Below are 19,274 nucleotides of genomic sequence, written 5' to 3'. Positions count from 1 at the left end.
GGAGGGCTTCCGCTCTCCGAGTAATGTCTCCTGCCTGCCTCTTTTTTTTTTTTTGTCAACGACACATAAAACTGCAGAAGAAAAATTATGTTTCAATATCCCGTTTTCATTATGCTGGAGATACTTCTAATATCCCTCACGAAACGCCATAATTCTACACGTGCCGCTTGTCACACGGCATCTGTAAACATGGAATTATGTGGCCATCATTGTGCAGTTATATCAAAATGCCGGGCAGAAGGAAAAATGACATCCAATATTCACCCCGGCTGTGCCCGAGGTGAGGGCATGACTAATCTGGTCACAGACGAGCACAGGAGCACCCACAGATGGCCGGTAAAAGGTAATTCTTCCCTCGTGGACACGCTTTCTGTCACATGCCTTCGACTTGCTGACGACATCCTGCTGGGACGGGGCCAGATGCACTGTTTATCTGTGGAGGCAGAAGCAGCACCTCAAGGGATGCTGCAGGACCTAAAATAGGTTGTTTTCAACCTGGAGCAACTTCACATCGACTGGTTCAAAAAGGCTGACTGCATGGAAGACCCCCTGTGCCTCTACCTGAGTCATTCTCTGTCCTGGCTCGGTTTTAAGGCCCGGCATGAGCGCCTTCATGTGGTGTGTGGGCTGGGACCTGTCTGCGGGTGTTAAAATGAGCTCTTGACTGCGGAGGTCTGATCTTTCGTCTTTGGGGAACATACGTTCCCCCGCCTGAGCCCCAATACCTCGGAGCCACATGGCTAACCCTCCCCTTTGCTTCTGTCTCTTCCTGGGGAGTCAGGCGGGAAGGCACTGCTGATGAGGAGGGGCGGGAATGGCAGACGGTACTCTGGAGGTCTGGTCTCTCCTCAGGGCCAACCATGAGAACTGTTTGAGATTTCAGCAGATAAGGCACCGCCAGCGGGCACACGTCTCTGTCCCGGAGAACGCATGTCCCTCTCCCCAGCGAGGAGCCAGGCATGGGGGGGCCCTCGGTACCTCCTCTGCCCCTCCGGGCCCTTGACCAGACAGCTGGGGACGGGAGTCCTGACGGAGCAGGGCTCCCGGTGATGCAGCCGCCATAGGAGGTCGCGGCTGGGGCCCGGCAGGGGGCCTGCAGGGGCGGGGCTCTCCGTCAGGGCTTTCCCGTCCTTACTGTGGCCTTCGCCTCTGGAGACCGCAAGCTGCTCCCAGCGGCAGGAAGGCGGCTGCACGCACCCCTTCAGTAACCATTCTCCCCAGAGAGGCACGTTTTGAGCCCTTTTTTTATGTGAAAAAAGGAAATGGAGTCATTCTCTCCTGGTCATCCTCCTGAACCTCTTCAAGGTCAAGTGTGCCCAGCCCAAAGCCCAGAGTTCTCAGAGGATGGGGGCGGGGGAGGAGGTGCTCTGGGCTCCCCCTGCCCCTCCCCGGGCTGCGGCAGCAGTAAGGGGGTGGGGGCTCCCAGGATGCCCGCCGCCCTCCCCCCCTGCACCTCCCGGACACTGTTTGCCCTCACAGGACTGGTTCATTCCAGCTGTCTGGGGAAACATCTGTGTCCCTGCGCAGCGGCAGCTGTGGGCTGGAGGACTTTATCTCGTCTACCTTTGTAGCTCGGCCGCAGCCCCCTCAACGCCCCTCCGTGGGGGCGATGCTTGTGGGTGGGTCACGGGACAGGTGCGTGTGAGCATCTCTGAGTCCCATTTGCAAACCCCAGCACTTGTGTTACTCTTTAGTGACACTTTATTAAGAAGATATATTGTTTTCTTCTAGTCACTTGACAGGTTTCAAATATCCCCCCAAAAAAGTAAACCACAAAAAGGTATTTCTAAGAATTTCAGTGACCCTCTCTTCTATTTCCATAAATAACGGTCTTTGGAGAAGGCCCAGATTCTAGTCTCAGGGAAGTGAGCAGGTGCCGGCACCCGCCTTGGAACGCGGGCCAGTCTTTTCAGGACTTTGACAGTAAAGCCCGTTTTCTCCCTGTTGGTCTCCTGTGGAACATTGTCACTCCCTTCGGCCTCCATCTTCAACGGGAGAAAATCCTGGAAATCCGGCGCTGTTTGGCTTCCTCTCTCCCTAACCAGTCCAGGCTTTTCAGAACCCTCTCTGCCTCATTCCAGACAGGAAGTTCCAGCGGCCGCGGCACAAATACCGCACATTGTGCGGGATGTCATCTATTGTTACTGGAACAAAGGCGTCCTGAAATTAGGACAAAGGTTTCAAATCCGCCAGGGTCCCGGACCCTTCAATAGCCTCGCATTGTAGCTGGGGAGTGATTGAGTGAATTGGGTCACTCCAAGAATATACCTAAGCTTCTGAAACTCTGCCAGAATGGGGCTCCACAGAGCACATGCCAACAGTGCTGGGAGGAACTCTGGTCTGTCTGCTCGGCTGAAAAATGCAAACCATCATCTGGCACTTCTGTGAGTTGTAATCTTTTTGCAAGAGTCACATCCGAGATCGGCAAAATGAGGTATGCCTGTCTGCCCCCTTTAGGTGGGTTTCCCTCCCCAGGATAGTGACTGCACGTGATGGATACTCCACTAAAGTTAGATTCGACTGCTTTGCTGAGAAGTCCCAAACGTCTTTGCCGACGTTCAAAGCTCAGAAACTGCATTTTAAACTTTTCAGAAAGCACGTAGGTGGGGGAGGGAACTCCAACACTGACCTTAGACGTCAAACAGTAGACATTAGTTTTTTTTTTTTAATCAACACTTTTGAATGTACCATTCACATCTTTTCTTCTTTCTATCATCTACTCTCCATCCTTTTTTTTTTTTTATAGCCACTGCTCTTAGAAAACACATTTAAAAATCCTTTGTTTCTTTCTTGCTTGAACATCATCAGTTTTTAACAGGATTTTATTTTATCTGAGAGCCTGTCTTTGTTTTGTTTATGCTTTTAATCTGGACTCTGTGGGAACCTCAAAGTGTGCTCCAGCATCCCTTATACTGCGTACGGATCTCTCCTCGCCCCTCCCTTCTGACACAAAATGACTTCTGAAACAGTTCCATTTTCCCTTTCTATTTCATGTACTCCTGTCCACTTTTTTTTTTTTTACAGTCCATCATGGAGTATTTGTTTACCAAATGTTACTTTTCTTGGCTCGCATCTATTTTTGAGGAGCGCAAAAGCAAACAACACTTTGAAGCTGTCAGGCTTCATTTTATTTATGCATGAATAACACAAATAACTTGAAAATGACCTAGCCTGTTTTTCTCAGATTTAGATAGAAAAACTGCTTCCGGGCAATGTTTATGCCAAAGCCTTCATGCCAAGGTTCCAGTTTGGGTGCCAACTGGTCTTTGCAGCCAAGTTGTAAACCTTCAGTAAACACGGTTTATAACGAAAGTGCAGACACAACCTGGGCCCCGGTACAAGTGGCACTGATGTAAATTTACTCTAAGAATAAAATTCTAACAGGAACAGAAGGGAAAATAAGCTGGCTCTCAAGTGTTCCCACCGTAGTGCGGAAAATATGCAAATGATGATGTTTGATTACTGAGATCCCACAGGTCGTTGAGGCATCAGTGAATTCCTCTGGCTGCCATTGTCAATAGCTCCACATTCCAGGTCCCTGCTTATCGCTGCACAGGCCCCCGGCCCCCACGTAGCCTCCAGCGCTGGAGTCGGGGTTGGTGGAAGGGGCCCTGGCTGTGTCCACAAAGCATTGATCAAGGTGTATGGGAAACACGTTCATTCATCTTATTTTTAGATTCCACACATGAGTGATATCATATAGCATTTTTTCTTTCTCTTTCTGGCTTACTTGCCTTAGAATGATAATCCCCAGGTCCATCCATGTTGCTGCAAGTGGCATTATTTTTATTATTTTTTATGGCTGAGTAGTATTCCATTGTATTGAAATGGACACAACATGGCAAACTGACTATACTTCAACTAAAAAAAAAGGAGCATGGGAAAGAATCAAATGTTTTCTTTTGGAATCAGTGCAGCAGTGCTCAGTCAAGCCAACCGTGTCTCTCATCACTTGCTGCTTCCGTCCTGCTCCTCAGAGCACCTGAAGGAGGTCACGTGAGTCCCTTGTTGGAAGTCATCCTGAAGTTTTCTGCTTCCTCGGAGTAGCCCTCACACTTGTCACCGGCCCCAGGACCCGCAGCCCTGCTCCTTCTGTGCGTCGACTCATGGCCTCTCCACTCCCTGCTGTGGAGTGGATGTTGGGTCTTCTCAGCATTCCTGTGTTGAAACCTGATCCCCAACAGGAAGGTGTCAGGAGGCAGGGCCTCTGGGAGGTGAGGAGGTCATGAGGGAGGAGCCTGATGGTGGGATCAGTGTCCTTGCAAAGGGACCAGAGAGCCCCCGCCCTCCAGGTGGGGACACGGGAGGGGACGGCATCTGTGAAGCAGGAGGTGGCTCCTCACCAGACGTGGAGTCTGCTTTGTCGTCCCCTCTGCTGGGACAGCCCTTTGTCGCCTCTGACTTGGCCACTTCCTTCTTTCTGTTCGGATCTCGGGTCAAACTCCCAGAGGCGTCCCCCAAAGACTCACCCTGAAGCCTCTCCCACCTGCCCCGCCTGCCCCCCCCCAAGTCGCCACCTATCCCGTGACTGGCTTTTTACTTCGTCTGCAACCACTCGCTTGCTTAGTTATTTACGAACTTACTGATGAGAGCAGAAATTTGATCAGAAGGCAGATGTTGGAAGAGCCTGGACCTTCTCTGCTGTGTGCTGGTTGTGTTCCTAGGACCGGGGCACACAGAGGGCTCAGTACATATTTGTTGAATGAGATGAATGTTTATTAAACCAACATCTCCTGTTTACAGGGAAAATGCCCGGTGTTGGGGGTGCGGTAACGATGGCTCACAGAAGAGGCGGGCGGCTGCCTCCCCTGTAAACCCAGTCACAGGAGAGCCTCAGGCCAAGGGCGCCTGGGACCCGGCTACCGGGGAGACAGCTCTGCAGGTGGTGAGGGAGGAACATGCATCCGGGGGTCCAGCAGGGGACAGGGGTGCAGGAACCCCATTCCACTCTTGTGCTGGGACTCCCATTCCACACTGTGGCTCTGGGGGTGAGTGCTGTCACATGACTGCACGCGGGGGCCCCGGGGGAGGATAAAGTGAGAATTAGGCCCCGGGACAGCGCCGTGCTGCACCGAGGTGGCTCCTCCCTTTGAGAAGGGAGACAGTTGTCTCCTTTTCATAAAAAGTGAGATAGTCCAGACTTCTGGAGACTTGGAAAGAGTCCTCTGATGTCCTGTAATTGCCGGAAAAAAAAGGACCCGGGACAGGGGACTGAGGATCAGGACCCAAGGCTCAGGATGCAGGATCCAGGACCTAGGACCTGAAACTTAGGGTCCAGGACCAGAAGCCAGGTCAGGGGACTTACTCCTTAGGCGGACAATGAGAACTGTCGCTTCATGTGCGGCTGATTCCCTCGGATGGTCCAGATGAAGTCAGAGCTGAAGGGTCCAGGGGCTTCGGGGCACAGAAAGAACGAGAGGGGTCTCCGTGACGGCCGAGTGGACAACAGAGGCCTTCGCAATCCTGAATCCGTGGGACTACCACGTTGAGCCGAGACTGTAACCACTGACGTCACTTAATAAAGAGCGGGCGTGGACTTGCATGATGTCCTGGTTTGTAAGAAATGGACGGGGATCAATATTCAATGAATAGAGTCTAGGAGCTGGTACCCGTAGGTGCTCCTCCTAACGGCCACACGCGTCCACCTTCCCGGCCGCAGGCCAACTCGGCCTTGGCTCTGAAGTCGCTACTCCCCTGCCCTCGGTCCAGCGGCTGGCCGCCCTCTCCTTGACCACGTCTGCGCTGGAGGTGCCTTTGCTGGACTGTGGCTCGTCACGGCCTGGCCCTGCTCCTGTCCCCTCCACCACCAGGTCCCCACCCTGACAGCCCTTCGCCGCTGCAGAGGCAGTGGTGGTGACTGGGGCGTGCTTAGTGTGTGTCCAGCCCATTTTCTGGCTTTGGACAGAGGCGGAAAAACCCCGAAAGCACCTCAGTTTCGGTTCGGGAGGCTGAGGGTTTCCCGCCTCCGCTGCCAGCCGGCAGCAAACAGCCCGAGCGCGGCGCTGCCGGGCGCCCTCCTCCTGGCCCCCCACAGGGCCCCCCGGCCCGGCGCCTCTCGGAGCGCGGGCAGCTAGCTACGTCCCCGCTCCGCGTGTGTTGGCCCGTCTCGTCCTGACTCCGTCCTGTGAGGTGGCCCTGCTGTTACCCAGCTTCCCAGGCGAAGGACCCGGCCTCCCAGGTGAGGGGCCAGAGGCGCTGGGCTCCGCGGTTCCCCCAGGACGCGAGTGCGGGGCTGCAGAGGGCGTGGCCCAGGCGGCCAGGCTCCGGGGCTCTGCTCCCCACCCCCTTCCCGTCTCTGGAGTGCTCTGACCACCGGGGGTCAGCTTGCAGTCACAGGAGGAGGCGGTTTCAGTCCTGAGGTCTGTGCTTCATGCCTTCTGCCTCCGGCTCTGCCTGGGCTCCTTGGGTCTGGACCATTCTGAGGTCTGAAAGGAACGGAGTTCCAGGCAGCGCCTCCTGACTCCTCTCTGGCCCTGTGTCTGGGGTCCTCGCCTTGGCCCTGGGTCCTGGGTCCTGGGTCCTGAACCTTGGGTCCTGGGTCCCAGGTCCTGCATCCTCAGTCCCCACATCCTGGTCCTAAGTCCTGCATCCTGGGTCCCACGTCCTGAGTCCTGGGTTTCATGCTGTTTCTGTCCATCACCCCTAGCCTCCTACTTGCCTGGCCCCGCTGCCCCTTCCAGCAGCGGCCCAGTGGCCAGAGCGCACTCCGCTGCCTCGGGCACCACCCAAGGCTGCTCCCTGTTCCCCTGCTCCAAAGAGCCGTGTGCGTCCCCACCCCTCACTGCCCCCGTCACACTCCCTGCATCTCAAGAAGCCAGGTCTACAGCTCATGGCAGATCAGCGGGGAAAACACATCTTCATAATTTGTTTCTTTTCCTTGAAAAGGCAAGTTTGCTATTTTGGGCTTCAGCTTGATTTATTCAGTTATCACTTAACTGGAGGACGTTCTCCTGTGAAACATGAGTCCTGTCCAGCTGCAGTGACCCTCCCAGGGAAGGGGGGTGGGGAGTTGCAGCCCCGCCCAGGGCCTCGAGGGAGATGTGTACCTGTGGTGGGAGGGGTTCCACTGTTGTTTAAAGTAAAACAGCAAAAGTCAAAATACAAAATAAAGCAAAAAAAAGAAAACAAAATAAAACATAATAAAGTAAAACAAATAAAGCGAAACAAAATGAAATAAAGTGAAATAAAATTAAACAAAGTAAAATAAAATGTAATATATAACAAAGTAAAATAAAATAAAATACAAAAGTAAACGAGATAAATATAACATTATAAAGTAAAATAAATATAATAAAGTAAAATTTAAAGTGTAAAGTAAAACAAAATAAAATGTAAAACAAAGTAAACAAAATAAAGTAAAATATAATAAAGTAAAATAAAATTTAACAGTGGAGATGGGCCTGTTGAGCCTAACGTGCCCTGGCTCAACTGGTCCTCCTGTAAAGTCATACTGACTGTCCTTGGACCTGAGGGGCCCCGGGACAGAAGGAGCGACTCTCTGGGGAGCCTGCGGGGGACGAGCCCCCCTTTATCACAGCCAGACTTGTGTTCCTGTTATGTTGTGAAAGTCTGGAGTCGGCATATCAAAGTGACGGATTCTGGAAGACGCAGCCTGGACCCAGGCGAGCTGGGCACCTCGGCAGGAGGGAGCCAGGGGCACGCGGTGCCTGACTCTGGATGCGCCCCGCTGGCCAGGAGCCCGGAATCCGCACCTACACAGCGAGGGGACCTGTAAGGTGACTCTCCCATCTGTCTGGCTTCAGGCGTCTGCGGCATTCACTGGCGAAGTGTCTTATGTATAGAGAGCGCTTGGTGGGACCCTGACGCTGGCACAGGACCCAGCAGGTGTCTGTGCAGCGAGGAAAGGCTTTGTCAGACTCGGCCCACACCTGGGGTTTGGGGTCTCGGTCACTTTCCTCCATCCTTCCCACAAAAACACAAAGCAACTCTATTTTTAAAGTATGAACCTGTTAAAAATGTTAGAGCATACTTCCTCTTCTGAGCTTTTTTGGCTGTCATTAAAAAAACCAACATTCTTTGCAACGTGGACGTTAGGAGGTGTGGTCAAGGCAGACAAATGTCCAGACAGAACCAGTCCCCAGAAGCACGGCTCGTGGCACTACCGTTAATCTACGAAGGAGAGTCTGCTCTTCCTGGTCTCAGCCAGGAGCGACTTCTCTGTCTCCCCTGTGCCTCCCCCAGGAAGACTCTGTGCTTTCAGCCCCAGGCTGGCAGGCGATGGGAGAGCTTTGACGTGCTCATCCAGCAACAAGGCGACATCAGATCGGGCTGTGATTCTGGTGGCAACAACTCAGACGCCGCTTCACATGCCCTTTGCCTGGAGCCTCGGAGTTTGACATCTCCAGGGCTGATTTAAAAGGAAGTTCCAGGGGAAAAAAGTCGGAAAATTCTCTGAAAATGGTAGTGGAAGCTAATCTCTAATAAAACAAAACATTGCCCTTCGTCTGGAAAGATTTCATACATCAAATGCAGGGTCAGTAAAAAAGACAATTTGATTAACTGATGCCTTCTATTTTAATACTGACTTTGAACGGGTTCACAGAGATAAAAAGGCCAAGGGCTAACTTGAAAGCTTAGATGCTAAAGATAGAAGTAACAACACATTTACAAGGAGGCTGCGGATAACAAACGTGTTTGTAAAAATAGAGTGAATGAGTGCCAGTGAATTTTAAATAGCTGTGGAAGAAGAAAAGATCATTAAAGAGAAAAAAATAAATTCAAGACCCAGATCACAACATTGTGTTACACTTGTATTTAACATGGACGTGGAATTGACTGAACACAATTTACAGCTGCCTTTCACCCTCTGGTTCCTGGAGCTGCCCTTGGCGCACGCCCTCTCTGTGCTCTGCCCGAGGCCCAGAGATCCCCAGTCACACAGTCGTATGCTGCTCCATAGTGTGGCATTGTGCCCGCCATAAATCCTCCCTCTTGTAGCCCCAGATGCTGGCGTGCTTCCTTCAGTGTTCTTGCACATGAAAACCTGGAGGTAGGTGACCCAGATCTAGTTGGGTATCTCAGTTGCATGAAGTCCTGAGGCATCTGAGCTCTGCCATTCCTGAGGTGTAGCCTGCATTCTCATGGTCCAAAAAGGCAACTAGAGCACCAGCCATCACATCCATGTCCAATGAGCAAGATAAAGGGAGATTCCAAAAGAAAGTGGAGAAGACATATTTTTAAAGAACACTCCTGGAAGCTATGACATGATACTTTGCTCCATATTTAGCTTCAAAATAGAGGATCTCTTCTGAGCAGTCACTTGCCAAGATAAAATCCAGTGGTTCTGTTTCTATGGAACAACAGGAAAATAAAGGAGACATCATGTGTCTCTATGGAGAAGGGAACACTTGATGTGAAGAAGGTGCTAGGTCCACGGACAAAAATAATGAACAATATAATGGAAAAAATGATGGGAAAAAAATTGTGTGACTTTGTGCACAAGGTTCCAGGAAGAGCAGAATGCTGTGAGAAGACCCAGGGGCTGTGGGCTGACCTTTAGGAAGATGCTTTTTGAATCACAGAAGGGAAGTCATTAGGTATGAAGAGGCCCATGGATCCTGACAGAAATGGTCCAGAAAAGGACGAGCGTGGGAGGAAACGGTTCTCCTGGCTGCTACTGCTGCTTAGAAGTGCAAGAACTTTAGCTCCATCTCTCTCCACATCTAGTGAAACATTTAGAAGAAATGTGAACCTACGCGTTCATTCTCCGGGGCAGATGTTTATTGAGTTGTAAATACTCTGTTCACCCCTGGAAATCAGCCCATGGGCGACTCTTCCCCGCGACTCAGCAGACTTTGCTAGTTAAACGGACAATTTCAACCTGTTCTCCAGCCAGTAGTCAAACTGCTGTTTACAGCCGTTGCCATAACAACTGATTTTAAAGTTAAACATCCAGTCGATTTCTCTAGATAGCCCCAGGAAAACAGTCAATGAATGCATCTGGGCGCACACGGATGGACTCTGGCTTTTATTAGTTGACTGAGTCACCAGGAAGCCCCCATCTCTCAGTGGTACAGTGCTTACTGGAGGTTTCCATGAGGGGCTGAGTCACAGAGCTGAGCAGATGGACGTGCGGTTTTCATTTGGCGTTGCTCTGGGCAGGGCTTTATTCATTTCAAGACTTCTAAACTGTGCATAATTTAGGTTAACCTTTCTGAGCAACTCTTGACTGCAAAAGGGTCTCTCCTCGCTGAGCAGGTGTCTACGACTAGGTGCTTCCCATGGGTGCCGCTGATGAACACCAAACTTCCGAAAAACTCTGGGAGGGATTTCTGCTGTATTTATTCACGAGATTTACGCCAAGCCTTTACCATCTCGGCAGCTCCTCTCTCTGGGGATGAAAAAGGCATCTTAGCAAGGCAAGCCGGTAAAGAACAGAAATGGAGGCTGTCTGACTTCCACAGTGGCTGCAAACCAATTTAACTGGATTTTTTGGTTTTGTTTCATCAGAGTTAGATCCACTTTGGAAACACCAGTTTCAACATCTTGTAGACTTTTTTTTTTAAAGACATGCTGTATTTGTTATTTAATTGAGTGGGTTGCAAAGCAGTGTTTTAAAGTAGGATAGAGCAGAATGTACCAGATTAGAATACAATGTAACCGAATAGAGTGGAATAAAATAGAAATTAGAGGGAATATGGCTTCCAATAAGAGTAAGAAAATTTTTATGAAAATCTGTGGGCAGTCAGTGTTCTAAGCAGTTGAGGACCAGGATGTGGCTGGAGGGAGCAATTATCCGTCATCTTCGATTTCCTGTTACAGATGTTAACTTGAAGATTTCTCTTCCTTTCTTCCTTTCTTTTTTTTTTTTTTTTGCCGTCATTCTTTTTTTAATACTTTTTTTCCCTCTACTTTTACTGTACATCTCGGTACATCAAAAAAAGATGAAAACATTCCAGCGTACACCAAACTTCATATGTTAGTTACAGACAGAGTAGGAAAATATTTCTCACACTTAGAATTTTATCTTCCAATTCTGAAGTTGTGTAAGTGCTATTGTTATGATGGGAGGTATCTGCCTGAGACATCGTCCACGTGGAGTGTCCACTCTGCAGGCACACGGAATGCCATTCATTCCACACTCTCCTAAAAGAGGAACGCAGCTCAGGGAATGAGCTTGCGGGGAATTTTGCCATAAAGATTTCATGAACATGTACTCTGAGTAAGAAAGACCCATTAGAAAAACATCTTTTTTTAAAAACATTTTTTATTGATTTATAATCATTTAATAATGTTGTGTCAAATTCCAGTGTAGGGCACAATTTTTCAGTTATAGATGAAGATACATATATTCATTGTCACTTTTTTTTGTCTGTGAGCTACCATAAGATCTTGTATATATTTCCCTGTGCTGTACAGTATAGTTTTGTTTATCTGTTCTACAATTTTGAAATCCCAGTCTATCTCTTCCCACCCTCCACCCCCTTGGCAACCACAAGTTTGTATTCTATGTCTGTGAGTCCATTTCTGTTTTGTATTTTGCTTTGTTTTTTTTTTTTTTCAGATTCCACATATGAGCGATCTCATGTGGTATTTTTCTTTCTCTTTCTGGCTTACTTCACTTAGAATGACATTCTCCAGGAGCAAGCAGGTTGCTGCAAATGGCGTTATGTTGTCGGTTTTTATGGCTGAGTAGTATTCCTAGAAAAACATCTTAAATGTTCAAAGACCCTCTGGCGGCTGTTAGAGTCCAGACTCGCTCTGCTCACCACACGGCAGGCTAGTATGTCGGGAGACGAGGTGTCGGGGCAGGAAAGCCCACAGACCAAGAAGACACGCGACTAACGTCCTAGAGAACATCCTCTCCAAGTTTGAGCTCAGGCTTCTTTGACACTAAGTGGGGAAGGGGTGAAGCCCTGGCTCCAGCCAGGTGGTGGAAGGGACGTGCTGGTTTCTTCCTTCCTGCAGGCTTTCTCAGGCAGGCTGGTCAGGGTGTTCTCTGGGAGCCAAACGAAGGGGTTCCAGCCTAACGTCCATCACCTGGGAAGCAGCGTTCCCCGAGATGGGCCAGCATGTATGTTTTAAGCTTACAGGCAACATCCCTTTAGTGATGAACAAGCAACAGGAGACAAGGATTAAAACAAAAGAATCAGATCCAGTGCAGAGTCAGATGTGTCCTTCCCCACGACGCAGTTAAGGAGCCATCCCACCACGTGAACCTGCGTCTGGACTCTCCGTGAAACAGACTGTTTTATAAGTTTTTCTCTAGTGCTGGCTACTTTGGTCATTGCTGGTGCTGCTGCCCGGAGTATAAAATTAAACACCTTTTTTTTTTTTTGCAGAAAAAGCCTCCAGCTGCTTTTTCTCTCAAATAATACAGGGTGATTTTTAAAAGGCCTCAGACACACAAAGCGCTATCTCTTTTTAAGGCTTCAGGAGAGGGGTCTTCTGAACAAATGAACTGAACACAAAATAAAAGAACTTTCTCTTTTTCCTTTTTTTTTTTTTAAAAACACTGTAAGCATTCCGCACATACATGAACCCCACCAGGCTGGGGAGGGGGGCACAGCTTTCTGATGAGATTGACCGATTCCTATTTTTGGATTCCCCCTTTCGCTGTATCCATTTGTGTTTCTTAGAAAAGAAAAAGTGCTCGCTGCCTGCCAGGCCCTCGCTCTCTGGTCTGAGCGGAGACATCTGAAATCTAGGCCAGGCAGGAAGGGCTGCTTTCATCCCTCCAGCCGCTCACCGCGGGAAGCCCTGGCGTCCCCTGCACGGCTGCCCCCGGAGGCCGGCTCTTCAGCGTGCGGCCCTGCCCTTGGCCCCGGCGGAGCTGCGCGAGCTCGTTAGCCCTGCTGGCTGCTTTCTCATTTCTCAGCCGCCCCGAGTGTGGTCCTGGAGGAGCCTTTCTGCCCTTGCTTTTGAGCTCTTACAGGAAGCTAGAGGCGAGGCTTTCGCAAACCCTGGAGGGGCCGGGGACGGAGTCTGGAGCAAGATCAGGAAATCCAGGCGCAGGAGAGGACAAGCAAGGCAGACATGGGCAGAGCAGCCCCTGATGGCAGCTCTGGGCCCTTGTGTTTGGGGAACGGAGCAGAAGGGAAGTGACAAACTTTTACAAAGGGAAGGAGAAGGCAGCCGTACCCTGAAACGCAGACGGCAAGCCCCCATCGCCTGAGTGAGGGCAGCGTGGCCCTTGCCGGGCAGGGCGCGGTGTTATTTACTAGGAACTCCTAGCAGAGCGCCCGGGAGGGAGGCTGCCACTCTGGGCAGCCGACCGCATCTGCTGGTCCAGGCCGCACCCTCGGGGGGGTGGGCCGAGGGGCCCCCTTCGCACCGTTGCCCCTGCAGCTGCCTAGGTCCCCGCAGACCCCAGCCTCCTCGCCATCAGCTCTTCTTTCCTCCGACCTCCTGGAATCCGTTCACCCAGCGGTCTCACCTCTCCTTCCCCACCCGTCGTGGCTGGGTTTACCGGTGCCGTTTTGGACGGGTCTTGGCTGGGGGACTGGGAGCTGGAGGAGGGGCGGCAACGCCTTACAGGGCGGCCACTGGTACCCTTGCTCCTTTTTTTGCTGAAAAAGCACGTTCTTTTCTTTATCAGTCTTGAGTTTTACTGCAAATGAGCCCCTAAGAGAAACCCTTTGAGAAGAGTTATCCTGGCTTCGGTGTGTGCCAAGCCCCAAGAAGGTTTGTGGTGCCCTCAGGCCCCCGGACAGGGGGCCAGATGCTGGTGGAGGGGGTGAGGAGACAGCACCCCTTCACCACCATCAAAAGCTCAAAGATTTACTTCCAGGGGTACTGCCCTGATGTTACTATCCTGACTCATTTATTTTTCACTTTGAATTGGCTAAAACAGCACAGGTACCACCGTCACTGTCTTACAGGCTCCTGGGAGTCCAGTGACTCAGTCCTGACGGAGCTGACGGTTCAAAGAAACAGAATCGCATTTGCACAAGAGTTTACAAGGAAACGTGGAGGACGCTGAAATGATACGGCTGCAAAACAGGCTGTTGTTCATGTAATAAGCACTGAGACTGAGTTTATCATCAGCTTAAGCTAATAACACCAGGTGGGATTGACTCTCTGCTTCCCCGAGGATTCTATTCTCAAACTGAATACCCTGAGCCTGGAGGGTGTTTGGTTGGCAGTCCTGGCTGCCCGGCTCCCGGCTCCGTAAACTTTGTCAAGTTATACACCCCGTGCCTCAGTTTACTTTTCTGCCACATGTGGGTGATGAAATGTTCTCGGCTCCGAGGCTGTTCTGAGGATGGAATCAGCTACGTGCTAGGTTAGTGTCCGCTCCACAACGAGAACCCGGTGAACTCTGGCTCTGCTGCCGTGTCTGCTGGTGCTCACTCCAGCCATTACTGGGACCACCCCGTCACCGCTTCTCCTAGGGTGAAAATAATGCCTGAGTTGAGCTGCACATACACAAGGCTCTGAACCTGGCTGGGATCGAAGGATTGTGCATCATTCACGTGGGGAAGGCTGACACGTCGGCATCCTGCTGGCCGTGCCGTGGGGGCCAAATTAGCCATAAAACTCCCAGCAGGGGAATTTGAGAACCGTTCTTGTAATAGATACTAAAATACTGAGGGAGAAAAGCATTACTATTTCATTTAGTAATGAAGAAAGCAAACTTCTCAGGAGGTAAACGCAACATGCACTTCGCTCCCTGGGTTGTGCTGAGGTTTTTCAGGGTATTCAGGCCTCTTCTCAAGGCCCCCAGGGCGTCCACCTGCCACCGTCCCAAAGCCAAGGCCTGTTTTTGGGAACGTGTCATGGCAGCACCCTGCCTCCGGGCACCCACGTCTGTTCTGGTTATCCGTGACTGCAGAACACGTCACCCCAAACTTAGTGGCTTAAAACAGGACGGATCATTCATTTTGGGAGGTGACCCGCGAGGACCCACTTGTAAGCAGGCGCCCCGACGTGGCGGCAGGCTGGTGTGGTGTTGGCTGGGGGCTTGCTGGGGCTCCGGGCTGTGGTCACTTCCCTGTGGGTCTCTCCGGGGGTTTCTTGGACCCTCTCCTCAAGGGACAGAAGAGGACCGTTTCTCAGGGTCTGGCCCTAGAACCTGGCAGCGTCCCTTCCACCACATCCGACTGGCCAGGGAGGTGCACAGCCCGAATTCAGGGCTGCAGACACGGCCCTGAGTCCTGATGGGAGTGGGGTTAGGGATTGAGGGGTCTGTTGAAAAGCACCATCATCTTTAAAAAAGTGCAAAAATTTTAGAAAGTCATATTTATTAAATTTAAGAAACTGGTAGGCACAAGAATAGGAGAATTGTTAAATATTTTAACATAAAAGTCACTTTATTTTTATTTTTTTAAATTGAAATATATTTGATATACAGTGTTGTATTAGTTTCTGGTGTACAGCACAGTGACTCAGTTATACATATATATTCTTTTTCATATTCATTTTCATTCTAAGTTATTACGAGATATTAATATAGTCCCCCGTGCTGTACAGTAGGACCTGGTTGTTTGTCTATTTTACGTGTAGTACTGAGTGTCTAAAAGTCACTTTGTATCATCGTATATTCCTTTCAAAGTGAAAAGTATATCAGAAACTTGAAAATTAAATAACCCAACCCATATATTAATCCCCGTATTTCTGATTCTGAGACAGTGGCCCCCTTCGTGGATATGTAAATATCAAAGATTTCACGCCAGTTGGGGGTCAACGCCATGACCCTGTTTCCTCATCTTTAAAGTGGAAACGGAGTAGATCCTCCCACATGACCGTGTGACACCTTGACAGTAAGTAACCCGTGTTCTTCCCAAGCTTCACGTGCCATCATGTAACCCACTGAGCTCAAGCTGCAACATTTTAAAGTGTATCACCGATACTTGATAAATAACAGTAGCTTTTACAAAAATTTATATACTTTCAAAATGAATGTGTCTTCCAGGTACAAATACCCAAGGAAATGACCTGCCAGAGGGTCTGACAGAAGGACGCTACGTTTAATTTTAAATTTGCACTTAATCTGCTGTCGCGTTGGAAACCGTTTGCTCCCCGTGGTGCCCTTCCTCTCCGCGGGCTTTCCTGCCGCGACATACTGCCCCATAAAGATGCCAGTGGGGTTCTTCACCTTTCTGTCAGGGATCTTTCAGCAATTTTAGAAGAGTGTTTTATTTCTGACTTTAGGAAAGTAGAAACGGAGACAAATGTGCCTCAGTCAACTGCTCAAGGACACGTGGGGAAGAGCCCCTCCCCGCGTGAGTGCCCTCGTCCTGCTAGAATTATGGTCTGATTTACGCTTTGCCTTTAGGAAGCAGTAGCTATCGGTCCCTGAATTGGCACAGGCTGAACAATAACCCCGCAATGTGCGACGTGTATTTTCTTAGAGATACAGTGTCAAAGTTAAGGGTATTCCAGACGGTTAATGCTGATTTCTTCACTTCTGATGTCCAAGCCAGGTAGCTTCGTCTTACCTAGAAATTATTAGCAGGTCCGCAGCACAGGTCTAACGAACTCCCCTTCACGAAGTGCATTCTGCAGCATTACCTGTTCTCGGGAGCTCAGTATGATTTCTACATTGACATTTATTAATTTCTTTTCCCCATGCTTTTATTTTTATTTTTAAAGACGATTTTTCTGGAACAGTTTTAGGTTCGCAATAAAACCGAGAGGCAAGTATGGAGATTTCCCCCGTCCCCTCCCCCACCCGCATGCACAGTCTCTGCCATTGTCAACATCACCCCCCAGCTCCGATGCTACATGTTTTACCAAGGATGAGCCTACACGGATACGTCCCCATCACCCAAAGTCCACAGCTGACATTAGGGTTCACTCCTGGCGCTGTACATTCTGTGCGTTTGTCACATGCATCCCCCAGCTCAGTGACGCACAGAGTGGCTCCCCTGCCCCGAGAATCCTCTCTGCCCCGCCTACTCACCTGTCCCCTCCTGCACCCCTGGCAACCACTGGTTTTTCAGTTGTCTCCGCAGTTTCGCCTTTCCCAGACGGCCCCAGGGTCCGAATCGTTCGCTATGTAGTGTTTTCAGACTGGCTTCTTTCACTTGGTCATATGCCTTTAAATTTCTTCTAAGTCTTTTCTTGGCTCCGTAGCTCACTTCCTTTTAATGCTGAATAATATTCCACTATCTGATGCACCACAGTTTGTTTATCCATCCACTGACCAAAGGACATCTCGGGTGCTTCCAGGCTTTGGCAGTCATGACTAAAGCTGCTGCTGTAAACATCCGTGTGCAAGCTTCAGCGCGGACGTGCATTTTCAACTCTTGGTACCTACCAAGGGGGAGTGTAATTTACTTTCATCATCAGAAAACATCTAGTTTTCCATGATAGACTTTAACCCAGATGACCCAGTTTTAGATGATTAAAAGTTGGGTGCATACTAGTTTGTGTCTGTGTGTCCTGTGTGAGCAGTTGAAATGACAAACACACATATGCGTCTTCACGTGCATGTGTGTAGTTTTCACCCCGACAAAGCAGTGGCCAGCGCTCGGCTGGTGCCGGCTCTGCAGTGAGCCATCTCTCCACCGTAGATTCAGAGACACACAGAGATGGCAAGTTAGTGTTTAGGGAATTCAGCTGCACGATGGGGTCCGTCACAGAAACAAAGAGCAAATTGCTCAAATAAACGTCACTCTGATATTACAGTTGCATTTACGCTCTTTCTGTACCTATTTGCTTTTTAACTGAATCTTTATGAGTTTTTCCTCAGAAATCCACTTTAATTCAGGTGCCATTTTCTTTTACAAATTTCTCTTTTCTCCATCTCCTTGTCCTAAAGTGGTCGCTAATATTTTTCCTTAGACCCGCCTTTTTACAACGCGATGGCACTGTCTTTCCTTTAACATCCCCGACATAAGGATATTTAATAATACACACTTTTCATGACATATTCTTTAAAAGAATACTCATGTACTCCACCAGTTTACAATTACAAAAAAGCCAATATCATATTGAGTGAAGTAAGTCAGGCAGAGAAAGACAAATATTATATGATATCACTTATATATGTGGAATCTAAAAAAAAATGATACAAATTCTATTTACAAGCCAAAAACAGACTCATGGACATAATTACAAAATTGTAGTTACCAAAGGGGAGAGGGTGGAGAGGGATAAACTCGGGGCTGGGGAATAACAGACACACTTCACTGTATATAAAATAGACAAACAACAAGGACATACTGAACAGCACAGGGAACTGTATTCAATTTCTTGTAACAATGTATAATGGAAAAGGAAAAAACTTGTGCGTATGTATCTGTGTAACCGAATCATTTTGCTGTACACCTGAAACTAACATTGTAAATCAACTACACTTCAATTAAATAATAATACTAAAAAAGAATCCAATGCTTCTGTTCCTAACTGCCATTTAAATAAAAGAATGTGTGTGTGTGTGTGTGTGTTTAAGCCCTAGGAATACAAACATTTGGCTTGCAGAAGGCAAGTGTTGTTACGGAATTTTAGTTGCTTATTGAATATACTTACTATGAAAAGCGTGAGGAAGATTGCAAGGAGCCTTAACATAGGGGGTTCACGAGCGCATCCGTGATGCCCCCTCAGATCACAAGGAACAACACTGCGCATCTCACCCCACTGCCGCGCAGCAGCCCCGGCTCTGGTCTGCATTTCAGGAGTTGGACAGAGGTCCCTGGCGGGGAGAGACAGCCAGCCAGTCACCTGGAGCTCATCTTCCTTTCAGGTTCCTGCGAGTGGCGGGGACCGCAGACTCCCCCGACAGAAGCGATCCGCTGCGCGGCCGAGTGCTCAGCACGTCAAAGCCCACCTCGGGATGAACCAGCTCTTGTCACATTTCACAAAATGCGGGCATGAGAAGGGTCCGGCGTGTTCCCGGACTCGGGAGTTCTGAGTCAGTGGTGGCAGAGGGCCCCCCTTCTCACAGCGGGGTGGTCAGTGGCCCTGGTGACAGGGTCCTCTGAAACCACCCTCCGCGTCCAGAGGCTCTTCGTCAGGGGATTAGTTCTGTCCCACTCAGTGGAATCTGGTGTCTCACGCTGCTGCCTGGAGGGGGTGAGTCGAGTGCGCTGTGCTCTCTGTGCCCGGGGGCCAGGCGTTGGTCAGGGGCTGCAGGTGGGGTCTCTGTGGGCCTGCCGCCTTTGGGGAGTTTTCAGGGAGGAGAGGTGGGGCGATGGGCTGGGGTGAGCAGAGAGGGGCCCCCCGCACCTGACGCTGGGCAGCGGGGACGGGGGCCCAGAGGAGCTGCCTTCTCTGAGAGCCTGCCCGGCCGGGGCTTGAGCCCACCCTCCTGGGGGCGGGGGGCCTGGCAGGCAGCCGCCTGAGCCGTCAGGACATTCACGGGTTACTTT

Source organism: Camelus bactrianus, chromosome 35 (assembly GCF_048773025.1).
Source record: "Camelus bactrianus isolate YW-2024 breed Bactrian camel chromosome 35, ASM4877302v1, whole genome shotgun sequence".
Lineage (NCBI taxonomy): Eukaryota > Metazoa > Chordata > Mammalia > Artiodactyla > Camelidae > Camelus > Camelus bactrianus.
The sequence above is the reverse complement of the archived record's forward strand: the minus strand, read 5'-3'. Positions refer to the sequence as shown.